Below are 16,081 nucleotides of genomic sequence, written 5' to 3'. Positions count from 1 at the left end.
AGGAGGAAGAAGGAAGGTAAGAAGCTAGTGTCTGGCTCTGCCCTTTCTGGTACCAGAAGTAGGAGGACAGGATGACCTTCATGCTGAAGGCTGGGAGAGGTTAGGTAGGTGATGGAAGGCGGATTCCACAGTAAGGACCCTGAGTGGGAGACATAGCACCCAGAGCAGAGAACTCCCTCTCATGAGTTTCATGGAACTTCCTGGCTTATAGGGTTGTTTTTTTCCCTCTGTGTGTGCATGCATATATGTGTGTATGTGCATGTGTGTACTGGGGCTTGAACTCAGGGCCTTATGCTCTTGCTTAGATTTTTCACCCAAAGCTTGAGTGACACCTCCATTTTTGGCTTTTTTTTTTTTTTTTTTGGGTCCGGTCATGATGCCTAAACTCTGGGCCTGGGCGCTGTCCCTCAGCTCTTCAGCTCAAGGCTAGCGCTCTACCACTTGAGCCACAGCGCCACTTCCGGCTTTTTTCTTTTTGCTTATGTGGTGCTGAGGAATCGAACCCAGGGCCTCAGGCATGCAAGGCAAGCGCCCTACCACTGAGCCACCTTCCCAGCCCTCCATTTTTGGCTTTTTGCTGCTTCTTTTGAGGTAAGAGTCTCAGGGATTTTTCTGGCCAGGCTGGCTTCAAATTGGGATCTTGAGATCTCAGCCTCTTGAGTAGCTAGGATTACACGTGTGAGCTACCAGTGCCTGACCTTGCAGGGATTTTGAAAGGACACTGTGTGTCCTAGGGTCTCTGAGAGAGCCAGAAGTCATCTCATGTTCTTCCACTGGTGGCCAGCTGGGATCCTGATCCTGTTCATCACTTCTGCCTCTACTGCAGAAGCAAAAGGTTGCACCACCTGGGTCCCACGCTCAGGAAATGGATTCTCTGAATGGGGGTGGCCCTGGCCTTTTGGTGGCCCTGGCAGCATGCCAGTTCTCTTTCACCGCCAGGAGCAGCTTGGCCTAATATCCTGGCATTCTTGGGGTTCTCTGCCCTATGGCACAGTCCCCCTCCCCCAGAGTTGGATGGAGGCCAATGCCTGCCTCCTGTAGGGCTCCGGGCTTCCGCTAGTGGCCAGGAACCCCCAGGAGCCACGGGGGAAACTGAGCAATAGCAAAAGTGAAACTGACTCAGCCGGTTTCCCACCCCCGCCCAGGGAAACGGGGAGCAGCTTCGGCTGGACAACAACCAATTAGGCACTTTTTATTGCCCACGCTGTCATAATCCTCAGAGCTTGGCTGGGACGGACAAGAGGAAATGGAATTCCAAGATGCTTTCTGAGGATGCCCCAGCCACTTCTCTGTTTTGGGGCTGGACAGTCCGGATGTTTGTATCCAGAGAGAACTTCCCTCCAAGAGAACCCAATCTTGCATCTGCTTTATGTGACAAGAGCCCATTGCGGTAGCAACTCAGGAAGATGCACCATCCATCCACTCCCACCCCAGGACTGGTGATAGTGAGGCTCATAGGGCATCAGGAATTAGGAAATTCATTTTCAAGTATAATTTGAGTCCTCTCTTAGACTAAGTGACTCCCAAAAGAGCTCCCTGCTGGCTCTTCCTCAGAGCGGGGAATGGAACCCCGGGGTCTTGAGCATTCTAGGAAACAACCATTGAACTACATCACCCACCCTTGGTTTTCTGAAGAGAGCTCATTATTTAGCTCATGCTAGTCTTGAACTCATTAATTTTATTTTATTTTGCCAGTCCTGGGGCTTGAACTCAGGGCCTGGACATTGTCCCTGAGCTTCTTTTGCTCAAAGCTAGCAATCTACCACTTGAGGAACAGTGCCACTTCCGGCCTTTTCTGTTTATGTGTACTGAGGAATTGAACCCAGGGCTTCATACATGCTAGGCAAGCACTCTAGCACCAAGCCACATTTCTAGCCCATTGAACTCATTATTCTATAGCCTAGTTTTCCCTCAAACTGGAGATTCTCCTGCCTCTACCTCCCAAGTGCTGGGATTATAGGCATTTGTCACCTATCCAATAGGAAGGTGATCTTGTCTTCTTCCATTAGACTGAAAGCTCATTGGGAAGATAGTTTCCTTAGAGAGGACTATCTCTCTCTTGTTCCTTGCTCCCCCTTCAGATACACAGGGCAGAGCTTTGTCCATAATGCAGTGGCTCATTCCTGCAGTCTACGAATGCTGGTTTGGAAGCTAAGAAATGCATCCCTCATTTGTTGGTGCTTCCATCTCCCCACTGTAAAATGCAGTAATAGGAGCTCCCCACCTCCAGCCTGAAGACCGAGTATGAAATTGTACATGAAAGTGTATATGTTTGGTCCACAGGAAGGGCTCAGTCAGTGAGCTCTTACTAGCTTTCAGGGGAGTTGGCAACAGAAAGTAGACCACCTGAGCAGTAACTCTCTGTCCCTCAGCAGCAGCCCCAGCTTAGAAGGGCTGCTTTCAGAGTGGGAGAGGCACAAGCCAGCCTGACAGCTCTCTGCAGGTCTCTGGCTGACAGCACTGTGGATAGGTCAAGTCCATTATCTGCAGGAGATGACAAAGAGAGCTGTGAACAACTTAGACACCCTCACTCAGCTCCAATGAAGAGGCAAAGTGGGGCACAGGAAGGATAGTACTGTCTACTGCTAGTAGGGAGGGGAGAGAGGGATCCTTTTATTATTATTATTATTATTATTATTATTATTATTATTATCATTGGTTGTAGGGCTTGAACTCAGGGCCTGGGCACTTAAGTTCTTCAACACAAGGCTAGTGCTCTATCACTTTGAGCCACGGGGCCACTTCCAGTTTTCTGGTAGTTAATTGGAGATAAGAGTCTCATGGAGCTGGGTGCCAGTGGCTCATGGCTGTAATCCTAGCTACTCAGAGGCTGAGATCTGAGGATCAGGGTTCAAAGCCAGCCCGGGCAAGAAAGTGTGAGACTCTTATCTCCAATTAAGAATTAACCACCAGAAAAGAAAACTGGAAGTGGCACTGTAGCTTAAATGGTAGAGCACTTGCCTTGAGCTGAATTACTCAGAGACAGCACCCAGGCCCAGAGTTCAAGCCCACGAATGACCAAAAAAAAAAAAAAAAAAAAAAAAAAGCCAGGTGCTAGTGGCTCACATTTGTAATTCTAAATTCTAGCTACTCAGGAGGCTAAGATCTGAGGATCAGGGTTCAAAGCCAGCCTGGGCAAGAAAGTGTGAGACTCTTATCTCCCAAAAACAGAAAACCAGAAGTGGTACTGTGGCTCAGTGGTAGAGCGCTCACCTTGAGCTGAAGAGCTAAGGGACAGCGCCCAGCCCAGAGTTCAAGCCCATGACCACCACCACCACCACCACAACAACAAAAGAAGCTCATGGACTTTGCTGCTTGGGCTGGCTTTGAACCGTGATCCTCAGATCTCAGCCTCCTGAGTACCTAGGATTATAGGTATAAGCCATCAGCACCCAGCTAGTACATTTCTTTTTTGGACAATCATGACCTTTCCTTTACTTCCCCACTCCTGTTGCTGCCCACAAGTCATATAGTTCATTTCCCACATAATGTATATTGAATAGCATGATTGCTTCTGTACACCCAGGAGGCTTCCTCTTGCAGGAGGGGCTGGTGATGGTCTCAAAAGCAACAGCGATGTTCATCCAGCTTGTTGGGGGCTGGGACAGAGGCAAGCAGGTGAATGCCATGACCTCTCCCAGACTGTGGATTCCAAAATCACCTGAAGGAGAAGAGAGGACAGAGGGAGGTGAAAACACACCCAAGGCAGGAAACACACCCACTTTCCACATCACAGGTAGAGACTTGTCCCTGGTTCACAGTGGTCCACAAATTGCTTTGACTACCAGTGGCTCTCCTCTGGGAGGGGAAGAGGCGGCTAAGGGAAGATGGGTGACTGCTGTAAGGAAGAAGAGGCACTGCCTGCCCAGCCGGTATAGCCCTGAGTAAGGACCTGGGTGGAGCTGAGCAGGTTGACAGCGGGCATGGAGCCAGGCCTCTCAGGCAGGCAGAGGAGGCAATTGAGAGGAGGAGGCAGAAGCTATGCATTCCTTTAAAAGATGGGACAGGACAGGCTTCAGTGGCTCAAGCCTGTCAGGAGGCTGAGATCTGAAGATCATGGTTCGAAGCCAGCCAGGGGAGAAAAGTCCGGGAGACTCTTATTTCCAATAAACTACTTAGCTGGAAGTGGTGCTGTGGCTCAAGTGGTAGAGTGCTAGCCTGGAGCACAAACAGCCTCATGGATTGCACCCAGGTCCTGAGTTCAAGCTCTAGGACCAGTCCCCCCCCCAAAAAAAAACCCCACACATGGGACAAACTGCTCCCCATCATCATCTTGAGCCTCCAAGAAAGAAGCAAGTGGAAATTGAATGGTGGAGAAGGAGGCAGAACTCTAAGCTGTCAGGAAAATCTTACACTACTTTCTCCTCCTGCTCTGATGGCCACATATACTTTTTTTTTTTTTCTAGTCCTGGGGCTTGAACTCAGGGCCTGGGTGCTGTCGCTGACTCTACTACTTTTAGCCACAGCTCCACTTCCAGTTTCTGAGTGGTTAATTGGAGATAAGAGTTTCAAGGGGGTGCTGGGAAAGTGGCTCAATGGTAGAGCGCTTGCCTTGCATGCTTGAGGCCCTGGGTTCGATTCCTCAGCACCACATAAGCATAAAGAAAAAAGCCGGAAGTGGCGCTGTGGCTCAAGTGGTAGAGCGCTAGCCTTGAGCTGAAGAGCTGAGGGACAGCGCCCAGGCCCAGAGTTCAGGCCCCATGACCGGACCCCCAAAAAAAGAGTTTCAAGGGGACTTTTCTGGGCTGGCTTGGAACTGTAATCCTCAGATCTCAGCCTCTTCAGTAGCTAGGATTACAGATGTGAGCCACTAGCACCAGGCTAAATTTTAATTGTCAAAGAAATTTACTGGGCTTGGAATGTGGCTTAGTGGTAGAGTGCTTGCCTAGCATGCATGAAGCCCTAAGTTCAATTCCTCAGTACAACATAAACAGAAAAAGCCAGAAGTAATGCCGTGGCTCAAGTGGTAGAGCACTAGCCTTGTGCAAAAGAAGCTCAGGGACTGAGCTCAGTGCTCAGGCCCTGAGTTCAAGCCCCAGAACTGGAAAAAAAAAATTCACTGCAGCTGGGTGCCAGTGGCTCATGCCTATAATCCTAGCAACTCAGAAGGCTGAGGTCTGGGGCTGGCAGTTCAAAGCCAGCCTGGGCAGGAAAGTCCTTTGAGACTCTTATCTCCAATTAACCAACAGAAAAACCAGAAGTGATGCTGTGGCTCAAATGGTAGAGCGCTAGCTTTGAGCTGAAGAGCTCAGGGACAGTGCCCAGGCCCAGAGTTCAAGCCCCACAACTGACTTAAAGAAAGAAAGAAATTTACTGCAGTCCTAGGTACTCAGAAGGTTGAGGACCTGAGGATTGCAGTTCAAAACCAGCCCAGACAGAAAAGTTAGTGAGACTTTTATGTGCAGTTATCTAGCAGAAAGACAGAAGTAGAGGTGTGGCTCAAGTGGTACAGTGCCAGGCTTGAGCGACTAAGCCAAGCAAGAGGAAGAGGCCCTGAGTTCAAGTCACAGTACTGATGCAAATAATAATAGTAATAATAATAAGTCATCTAAGAAAGAAAAAAGGAGCAAGGGGGGGAGGGAATTAGGAAGGAAGGGAGGGAATGAAGGCTTGTAAAGCTCTCCCAGTGCTCCAAAAAATCTCACCTGAGACCCATTGTAACAATGAGATGTAGAAGATACTAATGTTGAAAATGAACTTTACAACTTCGGGATGGAGAAGGGAGGAGTTGGGATGTGAGGTGGAAAGGGAGTGTAGGGGAAAAACAAAGGAGGGGGTAACAATCTTTGATAGGAAATGTGCTCATTACCTTACTCATGTAACTGTAACCCCTCTGTACAGTATCTTTACAATAAAAAATACATTAAAAAAAATCTCACCTGACTCAGGCAAGGGTAGCTCATCCCTGTAATCCTAGCTACTCAGGAGGCTGAGATCTGAGGATCACAGTTCAAAAAGCCAGCATTGATAGCAAAGTCTATTATATTATTATCTCCAATTAAGCACTCCAAAAGCCAGAAGTGGAGCTGTGGCTCAAATGTTAAGAGTACTATCCTTGAGCACAAAAAGGTTCAAGGAGGCTGAGAAGTTGGCTCAGTGGTAGAGCGCTTGCCTTGCATGCCTGAGGCCCTGGGTTCGATTCCTCAGCACCACATAAGCAGAAAAAAAAAGGCCGGAAGTGGCCCTGTGGCTCAAGTGGTAGAGCGCTAGCCTTGAGCTGAAGAGCTAAGGGACAGCGCCCAGGCCCAGAGTTCAGGCCCCACGACCGGACCAAAAAAAAAAAAAAAAACGGTTCAAGGGACAGCACCCAGGACCTGAATTCAAGCCCAAGAACTGGCACACAACACCACCCCCCCCCAAAAAAAAAACCCTCACCTGAGTGGTGAAATGTTTGTTCCTTTCCCATTCTCCCTGCTGCTGACTTCCAGGCCAGCACACAGATTCCTGCACTCAGCGTGAGGACCCTTGCTGGAAGCAGGCTAGCAGCCTAGGGGGGGCGTGGCTCTTGACCACAGAGGTTTCTCAGTCTGAGGGGGAGGACAGCACATCTCTGATTCATCAGTGGAGACCAGAAAGTGGAGACCAGACAGCAGATGAATGGAATGCGTGAACAGTGCCAGCGGAGTGGAAAGAGAATCTGGGGCAGAGGGCTAAGGAGTTTGTTGGAGGAAGATTTCCTAGAGAATACAAAATAGATTCTGAGGGGAGAGGTTCCTAAATACCACGGATCCCCAAACTATGTCTATGACCCAAAGAAGTAACAGCCTGAGACTTCAAAGCCGGGCTTCTAAATCTCTCTCCTCCCCAGGCCTGGGGCTGCCTGTGCTAGGACAAGGTGCCAATAATCAGGGAAGGGAGGGATGGTACAGCAGGGAGGGGAAGCGTGTCATATTGGGGAAGTTCCTCCCTGGCCCATAGATGACCCAAAGTCACTTAAATGGAAAAAAGAGACAGAGGCAAGTTGAGCAGGTCCCTGTCTGGGTCTGGCCACAGTGAGTCAGGGAGCCCGGCAGTCTGATCCCATGAGCCAAATCCCTGAATCTCTGGGCAATCTCTTGAAGGCTCCAAGTGTCCAGCCTCAAAGCCACTGACAGGTACAGATCTGCCCCTTCTCTGACCTCCTCCCCTCCCTGCCCTTTTGCTATCCTCTCACCTCTGACCCTGGGGGCTGAGAGACTCATTTTCTCCTTAAGGCTAAGTTATTTCTCCTCTCCCCCCGACCCCTTCACACCCTCAAAGATTTAGGAAAAACTTGGATAAAGGTGACAGAATAAAAGGCCTGTGTGGACAGGTACAGGGCAGGACAGAAGGGACTGGAAGACCCTGGGAAGTTGGGGCCCCCACCTGGGGCCCCTCCCACAGCCACTGTGAAATCAGTCCTTTAGATTTGCCAAGGATGGGTGGGGGAGAAGGTGGAGGTAGAGAGAAAGAGAATTAACATGAGTCCCCAGAAACCCAGTGTATTGGCTATTAAGAAGAGTATAAGTAAGACATTTGCACACAGGGACAGGATATTCAGCTCTGGGTCCCACCTTTCAGGGACATCAGACAGATTCGTCAACTTCTAACTCGGGACTGGCCCAAGCCAGGTAGCCCAGAGGGTCTTCTCAGGGCCATCTCAAGGCAAGGCAAGGTAGCTGAATCATTTGACTTTGCTGTCTGAAGGAGCCCAAAGTAGCACCTCAGCCATCTTCCTGTCTCCAGGTACATGCATAGGGAGTGAGCTTCCTGGCAGTTCCAGGCAACAAAGAGTAGACCTGGCTCCCTCCTCTGCAGCGGTGTAAAGGACGGGAGGAGTCTCCTGAGCCCCTAGACTCTCTCCCCCAGCCACAAGAGCTGGCTCTGAAGGCCTAGAAGGGAAGGCCAGGAGTCTGGCTGAGCCCCAGTTTTAGTCAGGAGGGAACAGGGTGGCGAGGGGGTGGAATGTCTCTTCCGCCTGGTAGATTAGTGACTCTGAGACAGGAGAGGGCCTGTCACCGGGCCCATAAATAAAACAGCCGAGTCTCCCTCCATCTGTGTTTATCTGTCTGGCCTTGAGTTTCCGGGAGAGATGTCTCAGCAGCCCAGGCATCAAAAGCCAGGCTCTGGAGGGGAGGAGGGCCAGCCACCCTCCCATTGCTTCACCTCCATTTCTGCTCCCCCTCCCCAAATCCCTTCCCCTCTGCCTTTCTCTTAGTAGAGGAGACACTGGCTCCAGGAGGCTTCTGGCCCTCGGAACAGGAGGCTCAGGAGGATTGTAGGGTCTTGGAGGGGGGGTCTCTTTCATCTCTTCTCACTTCTGGACTCAGGAGAAAGTACTCTGGGACCTCCTGAGGGAGATGAAGAGCAGGAATGACCAGGGTCATTCCTGGTGAAGGACAGGACAAGACTGGCTCTGGAGAAACGTGTGCATACCACCTCCAGCCCTTCATCCCCACTGACTCTTCCAGGACTGAGTTTTCTGCTTCTCTAGGTCTGAAACTCTAGGCCTGAACTCTGGGCCTGGGCGCTGTCCCTCAGCTCTTCAGCTCAAGGTTAGTGCTCTACCAAATGAGCCACAGCTCCACTTCTGGCTTTTTCTGTTTATGTGGTGCTGAGGAATCAAACCCAGGGCCTCATGCATGCTAGGCACGCACTCCACCAATAAGCCACATTCCCAGCATGAACTTGAGTTTTAAAGAGCATCCCAGGGACAACTGGACTAACTCAAGTTTGAGAAAGGCCAGTTGTGCTAAGTGAGGGCAGACACTCTTGTTCTCCATCTGGTCCTGCTCAGTGTCAGAAACATATACAGCAAGTCAGTGTTCAGTAATTGTCATTGATCAAATGCCTTCTTTCCTTCCTTCCTTTTCTTTTTCCTTCTTTATATTTTCTTTTTCTTTTTCTCAGTCATGGGGCTTGAACTCAGGGCCTGGGCTGCTGTCTCTGAGCTTTTACACTTGAGGCTAGCCTTTTACCACTTTGAGCCACAGTGCCACTTCTTGTTTTCTGGTGGTTACTTGCATATAAGAGTCTCATGAGGGCTGGGAAGGTGGCTCATTGGTAGAGCACTTGCCTTGCATGCCTGAGGCCCTGGGTTTGATTCTTCAGCACCACATAAGCAAAAAGAAAAAAGCCGGAAGTGGCGTTGTGGCTCAAGTGGTAGAGTGCTAGCCTTGAGCTGAAGAGCTGAGGGACAGCGCCCAGGCCCAGAGTTCAGGCCCCACAACTGGACCCCCCCCCCCAAAAAAAAGTTTCATGACCTTTTCCTGCCTATGCTGGCTTTGAACCAGATCCTCAGATCTCAGCCTCCTAAGTAGTTAGGATTACAGGCGTGAGCCATCGGTGCCCAGCTTTCTTTTTCTTTTTAATGGGGTCTCACTAAATGGTCCAGGCTGGCTCAAACTTAAAATCCTCCTTTCTTGATCTCCTGAGTGCAAAGTGCAATGAAGTGCACTTTCCGCAGTGTCCATTCTTCCTCTTACCTCGGGCCTTCCTCTGTGCCCTCTCCAACAACCCCAAATCTAGAAGATTCCAAGTTCTTATTTTCTGCTAGCATGTTAATAACACAATGTGTCAATTATCCCTCCCACCCCCAGGGTCACGTGTCTCTAAACAGAATGTGGAACTCACAAACTTGGGGTCCTAGGGCAAGCTAATGGGGAGCTTCAGTGAGACCAGCAGGGCTCCTCAGCTCTGCTTAGATTCCAGGAAGAACTACCTCGACTCATCCTCAGGGAGTGTTGGTGGGTGCAGGTCTGTGTGGAGGGCAAGCAGTGGCAGGAGCCAGGGCAGGGGGCTATCTTCATGAAGGAAAAAGATATTGAAACTGTGTGAAAGAAGACTCAGAATTGGACAGGGCCAAAGGGCAAGGAGACAGCATTGCTGTTGCGCAACTCGGGTCAGTGGCCTCTGAAATGTTACAAAGAACCAGGCATTTCAGCCAGGAATGCACAAGTAGGTCATTTTTTTTCTCTCTCTCTCTCTCTCTAAGCTTTAGTTTCCCTGTACATCTCTGGAGAAGGGGGGAAAAAAAAGGTTTCTTCAGGTGTTGAGTTCTGCACAAAGACCTTCCAGTGTTGCTTCTTTTTGCATCTGTTTGCATTACATTTGCACTAATTTGCTTAGGTTGGACCAACAAAAGTAGCATGCAAATGAATGCTGCTCAGGTTAAAGGTAGGGATTTTTCCCTCAGGCAAAGACTGAGGAGGTGAGCAGCAGCAGCAGAAGGAAGAGGAGGAGGAGGAGGAGGAAGAGGAGGAGGAGGGAAACACTTAGGGAAGACCTATAGCTGGAACATGCCTCCAGGCTCCAGAGAGAAGAAACGCAGCAACGACTTTAGGTTAGACAGCTGTGCAGATCCCAGGAGGCCTAGGGCGGGGGCTGAGAAGCAAAGGACCCAGGTATTCTGGGGGTGGTGTAGGAAGATGAACAGGATTCTCAGGCCTCATCAGGTATCAGGGAGCCTGGGAGCCAACTCCAAGAGTGTACCATCTTAGTAGATTGCAAATGCTTACCTTAAGGCCTGAGAGGATGAGAGAGGCAGGATTGGGGAAGAGGACAAGACAGGTATCAGACCAGAGTTTCCAAAGGAAGGAAGAGGCAGAAGAAAGAGGTGGCAAAAACTCCCTCCTCTAGCAGTGTTCAGACCCAGCAAAAGGGTTGAGAAGGATGCTGAAAAAGGGATCAATGAAAACCTGGTAGCTGTCCCTCATGACTCCTGAACATCCAAGGGTGAGGCAGGTGGAGAAGGCACTGTCTTTAAGGCCATAGGAAAGTCCTAAAGTCCTCATTTGATGATGGAGACATTCCCACATTGATGGGAACTCTTTGCTCTCAAAGAATCCAATAACTTAAAAAAAAAAATGAAGAAGACACATCTCAGGTCTTTTGGAGACCCTGAGTCTAATGGAAAAGATCAATTTGCCCCTGGTATGGGTGCAGGTGGGGACACAATGGATGTTGTACACATTTTCAAAGTTTCCTGGGAGCTGTTCCAGGAAGAAGATCAGCAAGGGCCAGCAGAGAAGACGAGTAAGCCTTTCTTCCATGGAAGGGACCCTAACATAAAAGAGCAATCAGTCAGCAAGGTGAGGCTGGGCGGCTTCCTGGGGTGAATTTTGAGTGAGATTTTGAAAACAGACCGGGTGAGGGGGCTCATCTTTGGTGCAGGGAGGGGCTGAGAGGGGCCATGAAATTTAACAACAAGAAGAAGAAGCAATGCTAGGTGGCCCTTACTCAAAGAGAGGACTTCACAGGAAGATTCTTCCCCCTCCCCGCCCCCACACCCAGATGCCCAGTGAAACTGAGGCTTAGAGAAAAAAAAGGGACTTGCCCAAGCTCACCTAGCAGGTTAAAGGCAAAGTTGAGACCAGAAAGGAGAGGAAGTCAGGAAGTTCTGCTCTAACCCCTCCCTGGTCTGGCATGCTTTGATAACCTAGGGCTGTTGTCAGAAGGTTTCAGGAGCCTATCATCCTCCAGGTGGGCTGTTAGAGTAGGGGAAAGTACCTTAATCTCTTCTAGGCCTCTTTTTCCCCATCTGTACTTTGGGCTCTTTCATCTACAGAAGGGAAAGTTCTTTCCAGGAAGAGCTCAAGTGAGTCCACGGTTGTTGGCAGGATTTGCTTGGTTTTCCTGTAAGGATCAGTGAATGGTCAGTCCATGGGAAGGAAAAAAGCAAAGGCTGGTGGGTCTTCCTGCAGGTCAGGCTTGGGCTTCCATCAATTAAGCCTGATTTGAGGGGAGGGGGAGGGGGAATTTTTTTTAAGAGACAAATGTATGTGTAATTTGCATATCAGTTGTGAGAATTCCAGGCCAAGAGCTCTGGAACCTCCCTGGCACCAGCTTCCTCCACAATGGCTTTCTTGCCTACCCCGAGAGCCTCCCTAGATGACCATTTCTGTGGCCACAGATGGCACAGGGGGTTGCAAAGTTGGGCACTGGGCTTCCCCAGGACCCAACAAAGCTCCTTCCGCCCTCTCCAGCCCGAGTCAGCCGCCCTCCTCACTCTCCTGCGGGGGAGCTGGGAAGGCCACCCGAGGCCTTGTGGGAGGCTCCAGGCTGGCTGGGGGCTAATCACCCCTAGGCCTCCTACGGCTCGGCCTTTCCCAAGCCTCAACTCCCCCCCCCTCCCCAAGGACAGCCCAACGGAGTCCCCCAGGGCCCTGGCCCTGCCCCTGCCCTGAAGGACGTGGGGGTGGGGGTGGGGGTGGTGAGAGTGGACCCTGCACCCCACCCTCTGCGCCCTCAGCCAGGCTGGGGTGTTCGGCTGCAGTGGGCCGGCGAAGGGCTGTCCCCTCCCACTGGAGCCAAATAATTGCCTCCTGCTTTGTTGTGTGGTGTCTGGGGCCCCGGGCCTCTCATTTGTGGGGACGTGCTGTGGCGAGAGCCTCCCTGCGTAATTACCCTCCTCCCCGTGGCCGCCGCCGCCGCCACTGAGCCTCCTGCGTCCGCTGGGCCTTACTCACCCCGCCCGGCCGGCAGCTCCCCTCGGCCCAGACGCAAGGAGCTCCCTCCCCGGCCCGGCCCGGCCCAGCCCAGCCGTCTTCTCCTGGCAAACACACACTCTCCAGCTTGCTTTGATTCGGGGAGAGGGGCCTGAAGCAGGGTACACATACACACACACACACACACACACACACACACACACACACACACACACGGTCCTGGGCCCGGGTGGGGATGGAGATTGAGTTCTGGACACGCGCCTGGCCATTGCACAACATCTGGACAGCAGTTGCACCTGTCTCGACTTGTTCCCAGTTGGGCTTGGACCTACCTGCGACCCTGATACTTGGGAGAATATATCCCACTCTATTTCCCTTCCCCTTTTTGTTTCTTTGTTTTGTTTGTTTCTTTTTCTCAACCACCTGTTTACCTGTTAGCAGGGAGGGAAAGAAATGAGAAGGGAGAAAACAGAGAATGCTATTGTTGCTGAGACACATGACAACCCAGGAAAGAGAAAGAAGGAAGGAAATGGAAAGAAAGGAACAGAGACTTCTCCAGGGGAGAAAAACACATGGGTCAGTAAACCTAGCTACTCAGGAGGCTAAGATCTAAGGATCTTGGTTCAAAGCCAACTGTGGGCAGGAAAATCCATAAGACTCTTATATCCAGTTATACTATCAAAAAGCCAGCAAGTGGTAAAGTTCAGGGACAGTACCCAGGTCCTGAATTCAAGCCTTCAAGCCCTAGGACTAGCAGAGAGGTGGGTGGGGGAAGCAGAGAGAGGAGAGAAAAAGACATGGGAGCTGGGTGCTGGTGGCTCACACACTTGTAATCCTAGCTATTCAGGAAGCTGAGATCTGAGGATCATAATTGGAAGCCAGCCCAGGCAAGAAAGTCTGTGAGACTCTTACATCTAATTAGCTGCCAAAATGCCAGAAATAGAAGTGGCTCTAGTGGTAGAGTGTTAGCCCAGGCCCTGAGTTCAAGCCCCAGGACCAGCCCTGGGGCAGGGGGTGGGGGGAAGGTAGGAGGAGACAGGGAGAGAGAGAGACAGGACACAGGCTACCTGGAGAGACACAGGCACAAAAACAAATGGAGAGAGAAGTAGATTTTTTCACTCCAATTCACTTTAACTCATGTATCTCTGTGCACTGAGGTTTGAACTCAAAATGTCACTCTACACCTGAGACATGACTTCCCTCTCCCCGTCCATCAGTTCTCTTAAGTTGAAACAGACACAAAAGCAGAAAGGTTAGAGTCCTAACCAAAGAAAGCAAAGCTCTTGTCCTTGTCACATTTTATCAACTCCTGGATACCTCTTAAGAAGGGAGCATTGAAGCTGAATGAAAACTGAACATTGGAGGAGGGAGGGGACAGCAAGAGGGACTAGGATGAGCCAAGATCTTACATTATGGTGAGGGTAAAAAAAAAAATCGCGCTAGGTGCTGGTGGCTCACGCCTGTAATCCTAGCTACTCAGGAGGCTGAGATCTTGAGGATTGCAGGGCAAAGCCAGCCCGGGCAGGAAAGACAGTGAGACTCCTATCACCAATAAACCACCAGAAAACCGGAAATGGCGCTGTAGCTCAAGTGGTAGAGCACTCGGTTAAGGGACAGCGCCCAGGCCCAGAGTTCAAGCCCCATGACTGACCAAGAAAAATTTTGCAATGGTTTGTATGCAGTGGGTACTCAATAAGTGATGAGTGATTGGGAGCTGATGACCAAAACAATTGAAAACTTAAGGCAGTGATACAGATGTAGGATGGACTTCTGGAAAGCAGGTGGTGGTGGGAGGAATCTTTCCAAGCAAAGAAACCATTTGTTCACCCACAAAGCATTTATAGAGTGCCTACTATGTGCCAGACACTCTTCTGGCTTACTATAAAATTAAAGAACAAGAACCAAGCCGGGTGCCAGTGGCTCATGCCTGTAATCCTACTCAGGAGGCTGAGATCTGAGGATCACCGTTCAAAGCCAGTCCAGGCACAAAAGTCTATGAGACTCTTACCTCCATTAAACCATTCAGAAAACCTGAAGTGGCACTGTGGCTCAAGTGGTAGAGTGATTGCTAGCCTTGAGCTGAAGAGCTGAGGGACAGTGCCCAGGCCGACAAAAAAAACAAAAACAAAAACAAAAACAAAGGCTTCTGGAATACTTGTATACTTGTGAGGTTTATGGACTCCTCCTGCTAGAGTAAAGACACTGAGAACAAATCCCTCTTCTCAGTGTGTTTAAGGGGGGCTACTAGGGCAGGATGAGTTCTGGGGGGACTTGAATTGGCCAGAAAATTAAGCTCTATACTCCAGGTTATGGAGCCTATCAAATTAGTAGAGATCAAGTCTCCTGAGGATCCTGTGCTAAAGTCGGAGTGGGAGGTAAGGGATCCTTTCTGAGGTCACACAGAGCAGGTAGAGTACTCAATGTGTATGATCATGAGTTCTGCCATGCCAGATAGAAAAAACAGATATTTAGGATATGCAGAATCTGAAGCATACAAATACCTCCATACTAAAGCAAACTGTATACAAATACCTCCATGGCATTTATATTTGGGTGATGGGTTCTTTATCTTTGTTTTAAATTCTTCAGCTCAAGGCTAGTGTTCTACCACTTGAGCCATAGCAGTACTTCTGGTTTTCTGGTACTTAATTGGAGATAAGAGTCTCACAGACTTTCTTGCCTGGGCTGGATTTGAACCATGATCCTCAGATCTCAGCCTCCTGAGTAACTAGGATTACAGGTGTGAGCCACCAATGCCCAACTGCGTGATGGATTCTTTGTCATGTGAATCCAGCACGTTTAGGACCCCCTCTGTCTCCAGACACATTAGTCTTCACAGCATCTTAGTTTGCCTGCCTTTCCTTCTTTCCTTTCTTTCTTCCTTCCTTCCTCCATTTGAGCCACAGCACCGCTTTCAGCTTTTTCTATCTATGTGGTACTGAGAAATCAAGCCCAGGGCTTCATGCATGCTAGGCAAGCACTCTACCACTGAGCCACATTCCCAGCTCAGCCTTGGCTTTTCTTTTCTTGGTCTCCCGAAGGACTTCTTACCACCCCTGTTATCTATCATCTCAAAGTCACCTTCCTTAGCATAGCACATCCAAGCACTGCCCTGGCTCCTCTTCTTGGGTGGAGGAAGGACAAAGAAGCAGGGATGTCATTAGATAAGGTGAGGACCAGAGGCTCCTTCACAAACACCCCTACTCTTCACCTGTGTCTTTTAAGTCAGGCACTGGGGAAGGAGATGAAAGGGACAGAGCAGAGGAGAGGGAGAAAGAGAGGGTGGGACCCTGATTTGAAGGACAATGGGAGCAGGAATCCTGGTGATCTCATTGGTTCCCTTGGTGTCAAAGCATCATTGGCGTTCAGCAGAGTAGGATAGGTAAGTGTGTGAATGCTGGGGTGAAGGTGGGAAATGAGATGCAGGTTCTTGTACCTATATTTACTGTACAATTTCATTCCCTTTGTTCTTACTCCTACCCCTATATAGTCAAGAAGTTCTCAAGCTGGGAATGTAACTCAATGGAAAAGCACATGCTTAGGATGTGTAAGGCCCTGGGTTTGAGCCCAAGCACTATATAGGGGGAAAAAAAACACAAAAAAGAAAATCTCATGGCTAGGAATGTGGCTTAGTGGTAGAGTGCTTGTCTAGCAAGCATGAAACTCTGGGTTTGATT

The 16,081-nt window shown here is 49.9% G+C and overlaps 1 long non-coding RNA gene across 1 annotated transcript; it reads right to left on the bottom strand.

Annotated features, from left to right (window-relative positions):
- Window positions 1-3,289: 3,289 nt before the first annotated feature.
- LOC138830476 (uncharacterized) lies at window positions 3,290-12,522 on the bottom strand. The gene is made up of 3 exons (XR_011373024.1): window positions 12,426-12,522; window positions 11,467-11,592; window positions 3,290-3,661 (listed from the first exon to the last, which is right to left on the bottom strand). It is a non-coding gene; the product is annotated as an uncharacterized lncRNA (long non-coding RNA).
- Window positions 12,523-16,081: the final 3,559 nt, after the last annotated feature.

This window comes from Dipodomys merriami, unplaced genomic scaffold (assembly GCF_024711535.1).
Source record: "Dipodomys merriami isolate MVZ:Mamm:240054 unplaced genomic scaffold, mDipMer1.0.p SCAF_19, whole genome shotgun sequence".
Taxonomy (NCBI): Eukaryota; Metazoa; Chordata; class Mammalia; order Rodentia; family Heteromyidae; genus Dipodomys; species Dipodomys merriami.
This window is presented reverse-complemented; position numbering and strand designations above follow the sequence as displayed.